This window comes from Ictidomys tridecemlineatus, chromosome 4, assembly GCF_052094955.1.
Source record: "Ictidomys tridecemlineatus isolate mIctTri1 chromosome 4, mIctTri1.hap1, whole genome shotgun sequence".
NCBI classification, from domain to species: Eukaryota; Metazoa; Chordata; class Mammalia; order Rodentia; family Sciuridae; genus Ictidomys; species Ictidomys tridecemlineatus.
This window is the reverse complement of record NC_135480.1, coordinates 31,546,835-31,565,546: the sequence shown is the minus strand read 5'-3', so window position 1 is coordinate 31,565,546 and position 18,712 is coordinate 31,546,835. Positions and strand designations below refer to the sequence as shown.

Below are 18,712 nucleotides of genomic sequence, written 5' to 3'. Positions count from 1 at the left end.
ATCTAATTAAAATAAAACTTTACAATTTTCTACTAGCCTCAAATCATATCAAATCTTTGGGTATGTGTTTCACTTTATTCTATGATTAATAGAGGAAATGTTTTAAGAAGCAGTGTCTTTCTGTAAATAATTGACAGGTAAGTGTAAAAGTTACTATTTTAAGGAAGATTCCAAGAAAAAATATTTATAACAGGAGTGGAGATATAGCTTAGTTGGTAGAGTGCTTGCCTTGCATGCACAAGGCCCTTGGTTTGATTCCCCAGCACCACAAAAAAAAAATTACTTATAATAATAATATAGTTATTAGATGTGCATCATTACTTCTGATATACAGATGGTATGACTGAATAAATGAAAACATGGAATCTGAACCCAGATTTGTCTGCATTCCTGCTGAATTCTTTTATATAATCAGGGTTGTGCTTTAAGACTTAATCTCTGTTTCATAATGTACTTCTCAACTTCCTTCCAGACTTGGGACCAGTTGTGACTGCTAGATTGATGTGAAACAGCTGATAATCCAAATAATCTATTAGCACAGTTGTTTGATAATACATACATTTCTAAAGAATTCTCATTTTATTAAACAAGGAAATTAGCATAATAGAAAATCAGTTTTTGATTCAAAGAAATTACTATGGATATGGGCATCCTAGTAAATATATAACTTCTTTCCCAATTCAGACTGCTTTGCCATTATTATTATATTTCCTTTTTTTGTTTCTAGAACAAACCTTTAGTAGTCTCTGATCTAAAACATGAATCTAAAACTAGTTTCTTCCAGATGACCATGATTAAATTTTTAATTATAATCATCCCCATCCACTCAGTCCTCACTATCAGGTCTCTCTTTACCATCTCTGTTGCTTCATCTACAAGAACTCAGCATTTCTTTTTTTTTTTTAATGTCTTTATTTTTTTTATCATTGGTTGTTCAAAACATTACATAGTTCTTGATATATCATATTTCACACTTTGATTCAAGTGGGTTATGAACTCCCATTTTTATTCCGTATACAGATTGCAGAATCACATCAATTACACTTCCATTGATTTACATATTGCCATACTAGTGTCTGTTGTATTCTGCTGCCTTTCCTATCCTCTACTATCACCCCTCCCCTCTCCTCCCCCCCTCTCCCCTCCCCTCCCCTCTTCTCTCTACCCCCTCTACTGTAATTCATTTCTCCCCCTTGTATTATTTTTCCCTTTCCCCTCACTTCCTCTTGTATGTAATTTTGTATAACCCTGAGGGTCTCCTTCCATTTCCATGCAATTTCCCTTCTCTCTCCCTTTCCCTCCCACCTCTCATCCCTGTTTAATGTTAATCTTCTTCTCAAGCTCTTTGTCCCTACTCTGTTCTTAGTTACTCTCCTTATATCAAAGAAGACATTTGGCATTTGTTTTTTAGGGATTGGCTAGCTTCACTTAGCATAATCTGCTCTAATGCCATCCATTTCCCTGCAAATTCTATGATTTTGTCATTTTTTAATGCAGAGTAATACTCCATTGTGTATAAATGCCACATTTTTTTTTATCCATTCGTCTATTGAAGGGCATCTAGGTTGGTTCCACAGTCTTGCTATTGTGAATTGTGCTGCTATGAACATCGATGTATCAGTGTCCCTGTAGCATGCTCTTTTTAGGTCTTTAGGGAATAGACCCAGAAGGGGAATAGCTGGTCCATTCCCAGCTTTCCAAGAAATCTCCATACTGCTTTCCAAATTGGCTGCACCAATTTGCAGTCCCACCAACAATGTACAAGTGTACCCTTTTCCCCACATCCTCACCAGCACTTGTTGTTGTTTGACTTCATAATGGCTGCCAATCTTACTGGAGTGAGATGGTATCTTAGGGTGGTTTTGATTTGCGTTTCTCTGACTGCTAGAGATGGTGAGCATTTTTTCATGTACTTGTTGATTGATTGTATGTCCTCCTCTGAGAAGTGTCTGTTCAGATTCTTGGCCCATTTGTTGATTGGGTTATTTGTTATCTTATTGTCTAATTTTTTGAGTTCTTTGTATACTCTGGATATTAGGGCTCTATCTGAAGTGTGAGGAGTAAAGATTTGTTCCCATGATGTAGGCTCCCTATTTACCTCTCTTACTGTTTCTTTTGCTGAGAAAAAAACTTTTTAGTTTGAGTAAGTACCATTTTTTGATTCTAGTTATTAACTCTTGTGCTATGGGTGTCCTATTAAGGAATTTCGAGCCCGACCCCACAGTATGTAGATCGGAGCCAACTTTTTCTTCTATCAGACGCCTTGTCTCTGATTTGATATCAAGCTCCTTGATCCATTTTGAGTTAACTTTTGTGCATGGCGAGAGAAAGGGATTCAGTTTCATTTTGTTGCATATGGATTTCCAGTTTTCCCAGCACCATTTGTTGAAGATGCTATCCTTCCTCCATTGCATGCTTTTAGCCCCTTTATCAAATATAAGATAGTTGTAGTTTTGTGGATTAGTCTCTGTGTCCTCTATTCTGTACCATTGGTTTACCTGCCTGTTTTGGTACCAGTACCATGCTGTTTTTGTTACTATTCCTCTGTAGTATAATTTGAAGTCTGGTATTGCTATACCGCCTGATTCACATTTCCTGCTTAGCATTGTTTTTGCTATTCTGGGTCTTTTATTTTTCCATATGAATTTCATGATTGCTTTATCTATTTCTACAAGAAATGCTGTTGGGATTTTGATTGGCATTGCATTAAACCTTTAGAGAACTTTTGGTAATATCGCCATTTTGATGATGTTCATTCTGCCTATCCATGAACAGGGTATATTTTTCCATCTTCTAAGATTGTCTTCTATTTCTCTCTTTAGGGTTCTGTAGTTTTCATTGTATAAGTCTTTCACCTCTTTTGTTAGGTTGATTCCCAAGTATTTTATTTTTTTTGAGGATATTGTGAATGGAGTGGTTGTCCTCATTTCCATTTCAGAGGATTTGTCGCTAAGAACTCAGCATTTCACTTGAGCTATTGCAACAGACTTCTAATTAGGTATTTTTCACCAGTCTCTATATCAATCCATCCTCCACATTGTTGTCAGATTTATCTTTATAAAAAAGGAATTTTTTATTTGAGGATGTGAGTGAGGGCAATTTGGTTGTGACATCTGTCACACCTTTGGTTGCTAGAGTTGATTTGAATGATCTGACTGGTGAGTGAGTGTCCCCTTTCTACCTCACTGCTCTGTGTGCATCCCTCCTGAAGCTGAAGAGGACAACCTTCCCCTGTAGAGGACTGTTCTTCAGTCAAGGGATACAAGTAGCTGTACTCTCTTGCTAAAACCTCCAAATAAGCTCTCAAAAAAGAAAAGTTAATTATTACTTATGCTTTGAAACATTCTTTTGCATTTCATAGGAAAATACAATGATGAGAGGTGATAAACAGGTTTTCCTTTTTCTGTGTTTTACTGTCTTGCTGTTCCAGAATCCTTCTTCTGTGATAACTGATTCTTATGTCTTGGATACAAGATCTTGGATATCTGAACCTCTTACACAATTGTGAACCTTTGAACATATTTTTACTTACACTATTCTTTTCTCCATTTTTTAGTCCAGCAGATAATTCATTATAAGTATGTGTTCCTTTAGGCCAGCAAAGGGTTATAGTTAAGAATTTTAGCTTTGGATTTAAATGACCCAAGGTTTAAATTAATTCTATGTAACTTCAGACATATTCCTTATCTGTAAAATGGGGACATTTCCTTATCTGTAAACAGCTGACTGTGTTAGTCAGCACTTTGTTGCTGTGACAAAATGCCTAAGAGAAAAACTTACAGGAGGAGAGATGTGTTTTGGTTTATGGTTTCAGTCCATGGTGAGCAGGCTTCATTGCTATGGCCTATGGTGAGATAGAATAACCATCATGGTGGAACAGAGTTGCTCACCTCATGACACCCAGGAAGCAAAGAAGGAAAGGAAAAGAAGATAAAGAGACAGATACACAGACACCAGGGATAAGATGCAATCTTCTAGAACATGCCCCTAGTGACCTTCCTCCAATAGGGCGTGACCTCCAGTGGTCTTACTATCTCCCAATAGTCGGTTCAATTATGAAGCCATCAGTGGGTTAATCCATTCATGAGTTCATAGTTGTCATGATTCAATTACTTACCTAAAGTCCTACCTTTGAATATTGCTGCATTGAGGATCAAACACAAGACTTTGGGGGACATTCCAAATCTAAAATATAACAGATAACGATATACGTTATGCCTCTGCTAGGGTTTTTGAGAAGATTCAGAGATTTAAAGCATTAGTACAGAAAAGGACACTTTTTTAGTTATCATACTATGTTCATCTTTGTCCTTGAAAGCCTGAAATATGGTAGATACTTAATAAATGGCTGTTAAATGCATGAAGTTATTTAAAAGAAAAGTGAGGACTGGGGGTATGTAACTCCGTGATACAGCACACACTGAGCATGTGCAAATCCCTGAGTTCAGTCTCCAGTACCAAAATAAAATTTAAAAAGTAACAGCCAGGCAGGGTGGCTTATACTTCTCAAGTATCTGGAGGCAGGTGGCAGGAGGATGTCAAATTGGAGGCCAGCCTGAGCAACTGTCTTGAAAGGAAATAAAAAGGGATAGGGGTGCAAGCCAGGGATAATAGAGTTTGCCTAACATGCTTGAGGCCCTGAATTCAGTCCTCAGCTCTGGGGGGAAAAAGTGGAGTATGAGTTAAGTTATGTTGCTCGATTTCACTTTTTTAAATTTTGTGACTAGAATTCTGAATTTTGACAGTTTCAGTGAAGTCACAAAGTATTATGGGCCTGTGGTCCTCCAAATTCCATGATTCTTTGGAAAGTAAGAAGTTTAAAAAGTGGTGGGGGAGATCAGGGATGGTAGGAATATACCTCAAAATTAAAAAACAGAAAGTACTGGGGATATAGTTCAGTGGTAAAGCAACCCTGGGTTCAATCCCCGGTATTGAATTAAATTAATAAATATACATCACTGGATTATGAAAAGAAAAACAAAACTATGAAATCTTATCTAAGATTAATTTAAATTATCTCCTGTCCTCTTTTAGGCAAGATAGAGCACAGTCCTATAACACTTTGATTTCTATATTTGCATTAAAATGACGTGGAGGGCTGGGAATATAATTCAGTGCCAGAACACTGGCTTATAATGTGAGGCCTTGGATTGGATCTCTAGCACTTCAAATTTAACAACAATAAAAACTGACAAATGGAATATAAAAAGAAGGGAAAATCTGGAATGGTCACTGTTTTCACAGTTCCCTACTCTCTTCAAATTGAATCCAGTTGCAGTATAAAACTAGTTTTTGCAGAACTATCAAGTGTGAGCTATGCCATTAACATAGACCTGACATATTTGCGTCTTTCTCAATGTCAGAATTTACCAACATATTCATAAGGTATATCACTTCCATCAGTTTTAATTCATTGAGTACTTGTGGGTCACTAGGTAGCCATGAGCAGGATAAGCACAGGAAGTTTTGGTTTTCTTTTGCAGGGGTGGTTGGTACCAGGGATTGAACCCACGGATACTTAACAACTGAGCCATATTCCCAGCCTTTTTTATATTTTATCTAGAGATAGGGTCTTGCTGAGCTACTTAGGACCTTGTTAAGTTGCTGAGTCTGGCTTTGAATTCTTGATCTTCCTGCCTCAGCCTCCCAAGCCACTAGGATTACAGATATGTGCTACTGCACCCAGCAAGCACAAGTTCTTTGATTCCAGCTATTACTAATATCTATAACACTCAAGTCACACATCACACTTTATTCATACACGCGCACATATATATATATATATATATATATATATGTATGTATGTATAGATTAACTGGGTAGTAAATATGGGCAGATAGGGAGTAGCTAGAGGAAGTGGGTGACTGGAGGCATGCATGTGGAGGTATATATTTTGTCCCTGGTAAGCAGAGCTCTGTCTAATCTTCTTTCTGGTGGCCGTGTCCATAGTTGCTTTCCTCCTCCTCACAGGCCCAGAGCAATGATGTTGGACAGCCATCTATGAACTGAGATCTCTGAAACCATGAGCACCTAATGAACTTTTTCTCCTCTACCTTGTTCTTGTCTGGTGTTTTGATCATAACAACAAAAAAGCTGACTAAAACAGGGTGCTTCTTCCTCTAAGGGTTTCAGTATGGGGATTATGTCTGGTGATTCTGGTAGGCTCGTGGGCCTCTTTTTTCTGATATCAATTTAATATGTTTACACAGCTATGTGCTTCTGATTTAGTTTAGTAAGTTTCCAAGTGGTCATTTTTATTAGCATGATTAATTTATCTGTTTGTGATTTATGATTGTGCTATGCAGATGATGGTGGTTTACTTGCACAAACGGTATAGAGTCATTCTACCTTGGCACTTGTACTCAAAATGAAGTAACTCATGGCAAACTCTTGCTTTATAAAATGCACTCAGAGCAGGGTACAGCCTGGTCTCCACAACTATTAAAATGTTTCTGAATCTCTATCAAATACCGAACTATAGGACCTAGTCAGTGGAAGCAGAATATTAAAGGTTACAATTTCTAGTTACAATTAAGTATATCATTCAAAGTAAATGATATATTTCTTCAAAGTGGAGTCCAACTAAATAGCATTCAGCTTGGACTTCTTGGAGGAGCTCTAGGAGTGCAGAGTAAACTGTTAAGGACATAAGTGACTGAAACCCCAGAGCTCAAGAACATAGTGAAACCAAAAATGTTGTTTCCTTTCAGTTTGTATCTCTGTGAATAAAATGCATTTGGCTGAAATGTGTTTTAAGCTTAAAAATGAAATGCAGGAGTCCTTTGGTTTGTTTTTTATGGTTCTTGAAGTGTTTTTAAAGACTTTAGGTTTTAATTTTGTTTTGTTTAACTCCTTGCCTATGAAATTTATTTGAGGTTGTGGGATAGTGTAAGGATTTAGCATTTTCCCCCAAAATGGATGTTAAATTATTCAAACACATTTATTGTCTAGTCCATTTCCCCCTATTTGTCTGAAAAATCACTTTTAGTGACTAAATTCTCACACTTGGGGGTCTATTTTTGAACTTTATTCTTTTTTCACTAATCTAGTTGTCTGTTCTCTTTTCAACAATATGTCAGTGCATTAAGTCCTCTGCAGTTACTTCTTTTTATGGTTCTTTTCACTATTATTAGATTTTTCTAATCAAAGAACTTTAGAATCAGTATGTCAAATTCTATTAGGCATTTTGGAAGGATTGTGTTTTTTGTTTGTTTTTTGTAGTTATTATTTTTAAGATTTTTTTAAAAGATGCACACAATATTTATTTTCATGTGGTGCTTAGAATTGAACCCAGTGCCTCACATGTGCAAGGCAGGAGCTCTACCACTGAGCCATAACCCAGCCCTGGCAGGATTTTTTTTTTTAATTAATAGTTTTATAAGGAACTATTTTTGATGTTTGAGCAAGCTGTATAGAAACTGCAAGTGCTATTACATTGCCCTAGCATTTGGGCCATTCTATTCCTTAGGCTTTAAAGACTAAGGGGAGAGAACAGTGACAGATGTTTGAGACAGATTTAGGATCCAGTCAGAGTTCACTACTATATTTTATTGTTGTATCTCCTTAGTTTTCTTTAGCCTATAGCACAGTCTGCTTCCCCACCTCCCACATTATTATTGTTGTTATTTTTGGATCCAGGGAGTGTATACTTCCACTGAGCTACATCTCCAGCCCTTTCTATTATTTGAGATAGGATTTGGGTAACTTGCTGAGCTGGCCTCAAACTTGTGATCCTCCTGCCTCAGTCTCCTGGGTTGCTAGGATTATAGGTGTGCACCACTGCACTCGACTCCACACTGAATTATTGAAGAATCAGAAGAGTTTTCTTGCTCAACCCAGTGACTCATGTCTATAATCCCATCATCTTGGGAGGCTGAGGCACAAGGACTGCAAGTTTAAGGCCTTCATGGGCCACTTAGCAAGACCCTGTCTCCAAATTTAAAGATTTTTTAAAAAATATTTACTTTGTAGTTATAGTTTGACACGATATCTTTATTTTATTTATTTATTTTTATGTGGTGCTCAGGATCGAACCCAGGGCCTTGCACATGCTAGGCAAGTGCTTTACTGCTAAGCCACAATCCCAGCCCTAGAGAATTTTTTTAAAGGGCTGGGGTTGTAGCTCAAAGGCATTAAGCTCCTGGGTTCAAGTAACACCCCCTAGCCCCACCCAAATATACTACACATACACAAGAAGAGTTTTCCTAAAGAATGTCTCATATTCTACATTTCTCTGATTATTTCCTCCTGTCATTTAACATTTTCCTTTGTCTTCTGAATTTCCTATAACTGAGAATTGGATATAGAAGTTTGAGTTTAGGATAAATGCTTCTGGCAACAACATTGGTAGTAATATTGTACCCTTCATATGTTAGTATCTGAGGTATATCATATCAGGTTGGCGACATTCAATTTCTACTTAAGGTATTTACTGTCAGATCTCTCTGTTGTGAAATATATTGTTTTCTTAGTATTCAATAGGAAGCAGTAGGGAATGTGGGCAATTTTTGTCACTTTTTAGATGTCTTGTTTCCCAATAATCTCTCATCCATTATTTTTTAAAATTAGTATTTGTCTTGTTAAATTAATTAGCTTCCCCCAACACTATTGCTGCTTATTGAACCCATGCCCTAATGCCTGATAGGCTAGTGCTACAGCTACAAGCACTAGTTGTAGTATTTTTTAGACCTTTATTTTTATTTATTTATTTTTATGTGGTGCTGAGTATCAAAACCAATGCCTCACACATGCTAGGCAAGCACTCTTCCACTGAGCCACAATCCCAGCCCCTAGTTCTAGTGGTTTTTTTAGTTGTGATGGACACAATACCTTTATTTATTTATTTATTTTTATGTGGTGCTGAGAATTGAGCCCAGTCCCTCATAAGTGCAAAACAAGCACACCACCCTGAATTAAACCTCAGCCCCAGTTTTAGTATTCTTAATAAGAGCTTATCTCCCCACCCCTTTTCTCTTGTTTTTAAATTTTATAAATATCACCATGGATACTATATTTTTAAGTTTCCATACTGTAAAATTTATGTACAATTCTGTGCATTTTGATAAACACATAGTTTTATAACAATCAACCCCCAACTTTTCTTATGTTGTGCCTTTTTAATCACTCCTACCCCCATCCTCAGACATTCATTGATTTATTCTTTCTCCATATTGTTTTCTCATGTAAATGGAATCATACAATATGTCGTCTTTATAATGTGGTTTCTTTGACATAGCATAAAGCAGGTATTTGAGGTTCGTGTGGTAGGCAATCACTCTACCACTAAGCAACACTCCTCAGTCTTTTTTATTTTTTATTTTTAGACAGGGTCTTGCAAGGTTGCTGAGGCTAGCTTCAAACTACTTCAGTCTCCTGAGTCACTGGGATTACAGGTGTGAAGCAGCACACCCAGCTGGTCTTTTTATTCTTATTTTGAGTTTTGAGAATTCTTTATATGTTTTGGAGTCTGGCTCATTTCTAGTTCTGTGTGATTTGTCCAGTACTGGGGATTGAACCCAGGGGTGTTCTACCACCAAAGTACATCCCCAGCCCTTTCTATATTATTTTGATACTCCGTTGCTTAGGCTGACACCAAACTTGGAATCCTTCTGCCTCAGCCTCCTGAGTCACTGATATTACAGGTGTGTGCCATCATACTTGGCATTGTTAGCAAAAGTTTCAAGTTATGATAAGCTCTAGTTTAACAATTTTTCTTTTTATAATTATGCTTTTTTTGTATCATAAGAAGCCCATGGTCACAAAAATTTTTTCCTACAAGTTTTGCATTTTATATTTCAACAGGAAAATTTCATAGATTTTAGCTGTTAGTGCTTGTAGCAAAAGATAGGTTAACAAGAGAAAAACAAACTTATTAACAATTATACCTCATGTTTGTTCCCCAAAAAAGCCTAGAGAAATCATTTCTGGAGGAGGTCCAAGGAATTCCCAGAAAGGAGGACCTGAACTCAGGATGAGTGAGATTCTTGACAGTGCAGAAAAGAATTTAAGAGCATGTCAGAGGCACAGAGAAGAGATGATTTAGAAAAGCAGAGATGCTTTCAAGGATGAATGTGCACTATCTCTGGATTAAGAAACAACACTTTGGTCTGGGTGTTAATATTTACTGAGGGACAGTAGTTAGGGACTGGACAGGTAGAGTCAGGGAGGAGTTAAGCAATTTTAAGCCAGTTTTTCTAGAGCTTGCACATTGCCCTCTTGCTACTTTGTTCAGGCGAGGATGTGTGCTGGATTGCTTACAGGTTGCTTATTTGGCATTCCAACGGTTCAGGTGTATAGGCGTCATTCCAGTGGTTCTTGGGTGCTTCCCTTTCTCTATATCCCCAAATTCCTATCTCAAAATGAGCAAATCTCTAGAATGGATCTCAAAAGAAAGCATTTAAACACAGGTTAAGTATTATCTTTCTCTGAATCAGTATGGAGAAAGGCCATATTAAAAAGAGGTGGTCAGAAAAGCCCCTTTTTAACAAGTTTCTTATTTGTGAGGCTTTTTCTGCGGTATGTATTGCTAGGGATTGAACCCAAGACCTTGTGCATGCAAAGCAAGCACTCTACCAGCTAAGCTATATCCCTAGCCCTTGTTCTGCAGATTTGAGTTTGTGCCTTTTCCATTGATTAAATATATCTGGTAACTTTGTCATCCTTTTTTTTTTTTTTCCTGGTGCAGAGAAGGATACTTCCTTTCCATTTTGATACATAAATTTCTCATCAAAATATTTACTCTTCAGAATTTCTTTGGTCTCTAGTTTCTCAAAATAATTTATATGCCTATTCTGGTCTCCTAAAGTCATATTTTGAGGTGATTTGTTTTGAATCTTATTAATGTTTAGGTCTGTGATTCATTTTGATTTGGTATTGGATATGGCCTGAGATATGACTGAGATGTGGGTTGAAGTTAACCTATTTCATACTTGGAAGTTCAAGTTTTCCTGAACCAGTTATTGAAAAGACTGTTCTTTCTCCACTAATGACCTCTTTTTGCTTTTCATTGCTGCCATGTGGCCAGGTACAGTGCACATGCCTGTAATTCCAATACCCAGGAGGCTGAGGAAGAAGTATCCCAATTTCTAGGCCACCTTGGGCAATTTAACAAGACTCTGTCTTAAAAAGAAAAAAGGAAAGAAAGGGCTGGGGGTGTGGCCCATTGTTAAGAGCATTTTCCTGGCATGTATGAGACCCTGGGCCCAATCTTCAATACTGCAAAAAATAAAAACACCCTAGAAACAAAACAAAAACAAAATAATTATATAACTGCTCACAGGGATTAAATTTTTTAAAAAGCTTAAAATTGTTTTATATCAATCAATGAGAACAAAGTCACAGATAAGATTGTAATGCCATAAAATTAATGTGTTGATCTTTACAAAAGAAATACATCTTTAAGCTATATAACAATCTAAATAAAAACTTGCCTACTGGATTATGATTTCATTGAATCTGCAGCAATTTGACTCTTTTTTTTTTTTTTTTTGCTGGGGTCAGGGACTAGGGATTGAACCCAGAGGTGATTTATACCAAACTACATCCCCAGTTCTTTTTATTTTGAGATTGAGTTTTGCTGAGTTGTTGAGGCTGGCCTCAAAGTTGGAATTCTGTCTCAGCCTCCCAGAATTTTCAAATTCCAATTATTTACTGTAGATTATAAATAAACCTTGGTAGATTATAAAAATACAGTTGAGTTTTGCATATTGATCTTAATTCATGTGGATTTGTACAACTCATTATTCTAGGATTTTTTTCTTTCTCTTTTTTCTTTTTGTAGATTCTATAGGATTTTGTCTCCAGATAATGATGATATCTGTAAATAAGAAAGTCACTCCCCTCCCCTTTCCTCTCCTTTTCCCTCCCTCTCCCTCTCTCTCTTTCTCCTTTTTTGCTGTGTGGAACCTAGGGTCTTGTGTGTGCTTGGCAGGCAATTCTGGCTCCTGCTGACAGTTTTTATAATTCATAGAGGTTGAATTTTTTCAAGTGCCTTTCCTTCATCTGTTGAAATGGTCTTGTTTTCTTATTTAGTCTGTCTCTATATTTAATTACACTGATCAGTTTTTAAATATATTCTCAGACTTGTATTCTCCAGATAAACTCCACTGGTTATGATATGTCATCTAATGAATATATAATAAATTCCACTATTGCCATGTATATAAAAATAAATAAATAAATAACTATTTTTCAGTTGCAGTTGGATACAATACATTCATTCATTCATTCTTACATCATGCTGAGGATCAAGCTCAGGGCCTCGCATGTGTTAGGTGAGCACTCTACCACTGAGCCACAGCCCTCCCCCCATATGTCATCTTTTAAAAAACATTGATGGATGCAACTTTCTAATATTTTTGGAGGATTTTTCTTATCTGTGTTCATGACAGTTATCTGTAATTTTCTTTTCTAATGCCCATTTCTGTTTTGGTATCAAGTTATTGCTGGCCTCACAAATGGGTGGGGAGTTTCCCTGTCTTTCCTATTTTGTACAAGAGATTGGGGTGGGTGGTACTATTTCTTCCACATATGTTTGGTCAATTTTGCCAATGAAACCATCTGGACCTGGAGTTTTCTTTATCAGAAAAAAGTTTATGAATTCAGTTCTTTCATTAATAGAAGTGTTCATTTTGTCTATTTCTTCTTGACTGTAGTTTTGGTAGTTTGTATCATTCAAGGAACTGGTTCATTTTATTAATTTATCTAATTTACGGATATAGAGTTGTTGCTGGTGGCATTTCTGCCATTATCTTTGTAGTGTCTGTAGCTTTGTAGTGATTCTCCATCTTTCATTCCTGATGTTAGTAATCTGCATCTTCTCTCATTTTGTCTTGGTCAGTGTGCACAAAATTTTATGGATTTTATTGATCACTTCCAAAGATCAGCTTTAATTTCACCAACATTTCTCCTTTGTTGACAATTTCATTGATTTCTGCTGTTTTCATTATTTCTTCTGTTTGGTTTAGTTTATTTTGCTCTTTTCTAGTATTTTCTTTTTGGTGTTTCTTTGCCACAGTAAGCATTGTTTTAGGTACCTCTCACCAGTTTGGATATGTTGTATGTTTATTTTCTTTAGTTCAGAATTTGAAATTTTTCCTTTAATACTGCTTTTTCGATTCATAAGCTCTTTAGATTAGATTGTTTAAATTTCAAATATGTGAGGATTTTCTGGATGCCTTTCCTTCATTGATTTCTGGTTAAATTCCATTAAGATCAGAGAATATACATTGTGAGATTGCAATGCATTTAAATATGTTTGCTTTGTAGCCCAGAATATGGTTGATTTGGTGAGTGTTCTCCATATACATTAAAAGAGTGTGTATTTTGTTATTGAATAGATTATTCTATAAGTGTCCATTAGATTAAGTTGGTTGTTAGTGTTGTTCACTTTGCTGATTATTTATTTTTAATAACTGAGATAGTGTTGTAATCACCAAGTACGTATGTGGATTTGTCTTTTACTTTCAGTTATTTTCTATATTTTGAGCTGCCTTTAGATATATACACATTTAAGATTAATTCTTGCTTGGTAATAATTCTTATTCTGAAGTCTACTTTTTTTTCTTTTTTTTTTTTTTGGTACTAGGGATTGAACACAGGGGCACTCAGGAAAGGCTCCCCTGGGTTTAATTTCCAGTACTCCCTTACCCAACCAAAAAAATAAACAATTGTTATTCAATTTCATCAGTTGCTTTTTTCCTTTGGCTCCTCAGATTGAACCCAGTGGCACTTAACCACTGAGCCACATTCCAAACCCTCCCCTCTTTTTTTCCTTTTTCTTTTTGAAACAGGTTATTGCTAAATTGCTTAGGGCCTCACTTAGTTGCTGACACTGTCCTTGAACCAGTGATTTTCTTACCTCAGCCTTCTAGTCTCTGGAATTACAGCCCTGTGCTATTACACCCAGTTTGTCGGTTGCTTTTTTTTTTTTTTTTTTTTTTTTGGTACTAGGGATTGAGCTAAGGGGCACTCAACCACTGATCCATATATCCAGCCATATTTTGTATTTTATTTAGAGACAGAGTCTCACTGAGTTGCTTAGCACCTTGCTTTTGCAGAGGCTGGCTTTGAACCTATGGTCCTCCTGCCTCAGCCACTGGAATTGCAAGTGTGTGCCACCACACCCAGCCTGTCACTTACTTTTTGGAGCTTTTCTATTAAATGCTTTTCCTCTGTCATTAATCTGTACTGTGATGTTATTACTTGGTTTCCTAATGCAAAATCTTTCTAAATTTTTTCTGTCATGAACTGTGCTTGGTCATGATGAGTTATTTTAATCCATTACAAGATTTACCTTGTTAATATTTTATCCTTAGGCTCATAAATGGATTAGTTTATAGTGGTTTATTTTGTTTTGTGTGTTTCAGTCTTAATTTTGTTTACTTTTGTAGTAAAGATTAAATCAGTCTTCCAGATTAAAATGGCAAAGTTTTCATGTTTGTCTAAACTTTGAAAAAAAGTTTACCCTATATAATAGGAATTTGGTAGAACTTGAATATATCTGGCTATCTTTCCCCCTTTTCCGCCCCCTGATGTAGCTTGATCTATCTTAGTAAATTTAAGAAAAGTATAATTTCTAGGAAAATTGTTTCTTTCATTTAATTTTTAAAAATTTGTTGTTATAAACTTGTACACAGGTTTTTAGTCTTTTTTTCTACTTCTGTAGTTATGTGTGCTGTTTTATTCCTAATAATTTTTTTGCATCTTTTTCCTTATTAGCTTGTGAAAAGTTTTTGCCTGTTAAGTGATGTTTTTCAAAAAACCATACTTTCCTGTTTTACTTTACATGCTTTTTCTTAATTTCTGCCTTTATGTTAATCCTTCCCCCCATCTTCCCTGTGTTTAATTTAATATTCTCTTTCTAGCTTCTTCACTTTAATGCTTAGTTTATTTTTACATGTTCTATCTATTAAATGGCATAGTAAGCTTTTAGTGTTCTTTATACTATGCTCAGGACATATCCCATTTGTTCAATTTATGGTATTCTCATTGTCTTTCTTAAGCAATTTGTCATTTCAGTTTTTTTTTTTTTAATTTTTAGGTGTTCTACTTAGTTGTATGTTGCAGAGAATGCATTTCAATTCATTGTACACAAGTGGAATACAACATTTCAAGTCTCTGGTTTTACGTGGTGTAGAGACTTACCATTTGTGCAATCCTACATATACCTAGGGTAATGATGTCCATCTCATTCCACCATCTTTCCTATCCTTATAAACCCTTTCTTTCCCTCCCCATTGCCAAATCCAGAGTTCTTCCATTCTTCACATTCTCCCCACCCAATCATAGATCAGCATCTACTAATCAGAGAAAACATTCAGCCTTTAGTTTTTTAGGATTGGCTTACTTCACTTAGCATAAAATTCTCCAACTCCATCCATTTACCTGCAAATGCCATAATTTTATTCTCTTTTAATACTGAGTAATATTCCATTGTGTGTATTCAACACAGTTTCCTTATCCATTCATCTATTGATGGGCATTTAGGTTGGTTCCACAGTTTAGCTATTGTGAATTCAGCTGCTATGAACATTAGTGTGGCTATGTCACTATAGTATGCTGTTTTTAAGTCCTTTGGGTATATAAAACAAGGAGTGGGATAGCTGGGTCAAATGCCAGTTCCATTCCAAGTTTTCTGAGGAATCTCTACTGCTTTCCAAAGTGATTGTACCAATTTGGAGTCTACCAGCAATGTATGAGTGTACCTTTTCCCCTACATCCTCTCCAACACTTATTATTGCTTGTATTATGGATAACTGCCATTCTGACTGAGGTGAGATGTAATCTTAGAGTAGTTTTGACTTGCATTTCTCTAATTACTAATGATGTTGAACACTTTTTTTCATATATTTTTTGATCACTTGTATATCTTCTTCAGAGAAGTGTCCGTTCAGTTCTCATTTTAGTTTTGATTTCCTTTTTAACCCAGGAGTTGTGAGAAATGGGCAGGTGTTCTCCTCTGTTAAAAGTAGTTTGTTATTTTAAAAAAGTAGTTTGTTATTTAAAAAAATTAATTCACATTTTGTTTAGGGAATATGTCCGTGTTTAGAAGTGATCAAAATTTTGTTAGTGGGTTGTTAAATGTTTAATTTTGATAAATTCTTCTCAAGTACTAAGTATAGATAACATTGTTCAAATTCTTTGTCTTTTTAATTTTTTAAGCATAATAAATGACATGCAGTTATATAAGAAAATGTATGTACATTACTATTGGGGTGGGGGGTGCTGGGGATTGAACTCAGGAGCACTCAACCACTGAGCCACATATCAAACCCTATTTTGTGTTTTGTATTTTATTTAGAGACAGGGCCTTACTGGGTTGCTTAGCACCTCACTTTTCCTGAGGCTGGCTTTGAACTTGTGATCCTCCTGCCTCAGCGTCCCCCGCCACTGGGATTACAGGCATGCGTCATTGTGCCCAGATGTACATGTATTATATTTTGGAGGAGGATAACATGTCTGGGATTTGCATTTTACAGACACACAGTGATAGATAAAACAAGTATATAAAAAACGTTTGTGGTAGAGCTAGGGTTGTGGCTCAGTGATAGAGCGCTTGCCTATCATATGTCTTGGGTTCCATTCTCAGCACTGCATACAAATAAATAAAATAAAGGTCATCAACAACTAAAAAAAAATTTTTTTTTTAAGTTTGTGGTGAATACACAGCTGTAATCCCAGCAACTTGGGAGTGAGGAAGGATGAGCACAAGTTCAAGGCCAGCCTCAGCAATTTAGCAAGACCCTGTCTCAAAGATAAAATAGTACTGGGGATGTACTCAGTGGCAAGGCGCTCCTTCGTTCAATCCCCTATACCAACCTCCTATCCTCCAAAAAAAAAAAACCCTAAGAAACAAAATGTTTATGCTTGTTAAGGTTGAGTTATGTAGTACATGAAGATTTGTATTCTCTACTTTGTGTATGTTTAAAATTTTATAATAATAAAAAGATTTTTAAAATCCTCTCTATCCTTATTTATTTTTAGATTGCTTGATCTGTTGATTCCTGAGAAAGGTGTGTTAAAGTTTCCCACTATGTTTTATTGTTTTTCTAATACTGTTTACTTGTTATGTTTTAAACTCATAAGTAGGTGCATAAAATTTTGCTACAGTTAAATTTCTTATTAACATAATAAAAATATTCTTTTACTCATTTAATGATTTCTAACATTGCCGTACTAATTTTGTTGTTGTTCACATTTTTCAGTGTTTTTCCATATCTGTGTTTTCTTTCAAAACATGTTTTTTTGTGAAATGTAACTCACATATGGAAATATAACAAAGTTAAAAGTATACAAAAGAATTTCCATAAATTTGAAAATTGCAGACATTATTCAAGTCATATTCTTTGACCACTATGCAGTAATTTCATATATTTGCAAAAGAAAAAAAGAAATAAATATCCACCCTTCTAAATCTTGGCTTAAAAAGAAAGCCAAAACCAAAATGACATATTGCTTGGAATGGAGGGTGGAGCATTGAAACTAATGGGATGTGGCCAGAATGAGGAACAAAGAAGAAAATTTGTGGCATTAAATTCCATTAATTGGAAAGCAAGAAAATACAAAAATAAATTGAATTTTAATACCCACTCATAACCTTTAGAGCTAACCACTAATCACTAATTGATTTGGATGATATTCCGCTTTTCTTTCTCTTTTTTGGGGGGGTGGGGTGGGGCGGGGACAGTATTGGATATTGAACTCAAGGCCTTGAACATTGAGACAAGAACGCTACTGCTTTTTTATTTTGAGACAGGGTTTCACCAAGTTGCCCAAAACTGGCCTCAAATTTGGATCCTCCTGCCTCAGTTTATTTTGTAGCTGGAATTACAGGTGGCTGGAATTACAGGCTTGCGCCATAATGCCCAGCATTCCCTAGCTTTTTTTTTTATATATAAATTTCCCACTTTAGTATGCATCACTATACACTATACTTCTGTTTAGTGTGTTTTAAAACTCATTATAAAGGACATTGTACAATACCAATAAATTTCCCTCAACTAATTTAGAAGTTACACTTTTTTTTGGCTTAACTTGTGTGTGTGTGTGTGTGTGTGTGTGTGTGTGTGTGTGTGTGTGTGTGTGTGTGTGTGTTGGGAATCAAACCCAGGACCTCACACATACTAATAAAAGTATGCACTTTACCACTGAGCTGTATTCCCAACCCTGTTTAACTTTTTAAAATAATATTTTAATTAATTTTTTATTCATTACAGACATTCACACACAGAAATACTAGGTCATGGATGAAGTAATGAAAACTAACGAAATAATGAGAAGTAATTAAGATGGATACTGTTTTTGAGTCTCAGTCTCTTCAATTGCTTAAAATTCTTCCAGTCACATTCTTTTATACAGCATCCAGTTGTAGGCCTTGAACTGTATGACAACCTAAATTCTCCATGACTACACTGACTTTTTTTTATTTTTAGCTTTGGATCTATGCTTTCTTATTTTTACTTTTTTTATTAGAGCATTATAATATATAGTGGGTTCATTTTAACAAAGTCATACATGCATGGAATTTTATTTCAGTCACCATTCCCTCCACTCTCTCTCCCCTCTTCCCTCCCCCTATTCTCCTTTCTCTACTCGATTGCTCTTCCTTGCCCAGCTACTTATTTATTTTTAATTGGTATTTTCCACATACATAAAGGTGAAATTCCCTGTGGTACATTTATATATGCATGTAATGTGATTTTGTTAAATTCC

General features: G+C 35.8%; 1 protein-coding gene and 1 long non-coding RNA gene across 18 annotated transcripts in view; one reads left to right on the top strand and one right to left on the bottom strand.

Annotated features, from left to right (window-relative positions):
- The window catches only part of LOC110598365 (uncharacterized), a 74,243-nt gene that overhangs the window by 775 nt on the left and 54,756 nt on the right, over positions 1-18,712 (bottom strand). For 9 of the 12 annotated variants that reach the window (XR_013437647.1, XR_013437641.1, XR_013437642.1 and 6 more), the window contains one exon: positions 4,118-4,185. The exons of 2 other annotated variants lie outside the window; for them this stretch is intronic. This is a non-coding gene — a long non-coding RNA (uncharacterized LOC110598365). The remainder of the gene's footprint in view (positions 1-4,117; positions 4,186-18,712) is intronic. One more of the 12 variants, XR_013437648.1, reaches the window with a different exon arrangement.
- Qser1 (glutamine and serine rich 1) overlaps positions 1-18,712 on the top strand; it is a 76,294-nt gene that overhangs the window by 31,877 nt on the left and 25,705 nt on the right. The gene's annotated exons all lie outside the window — the stretch shown is intronic.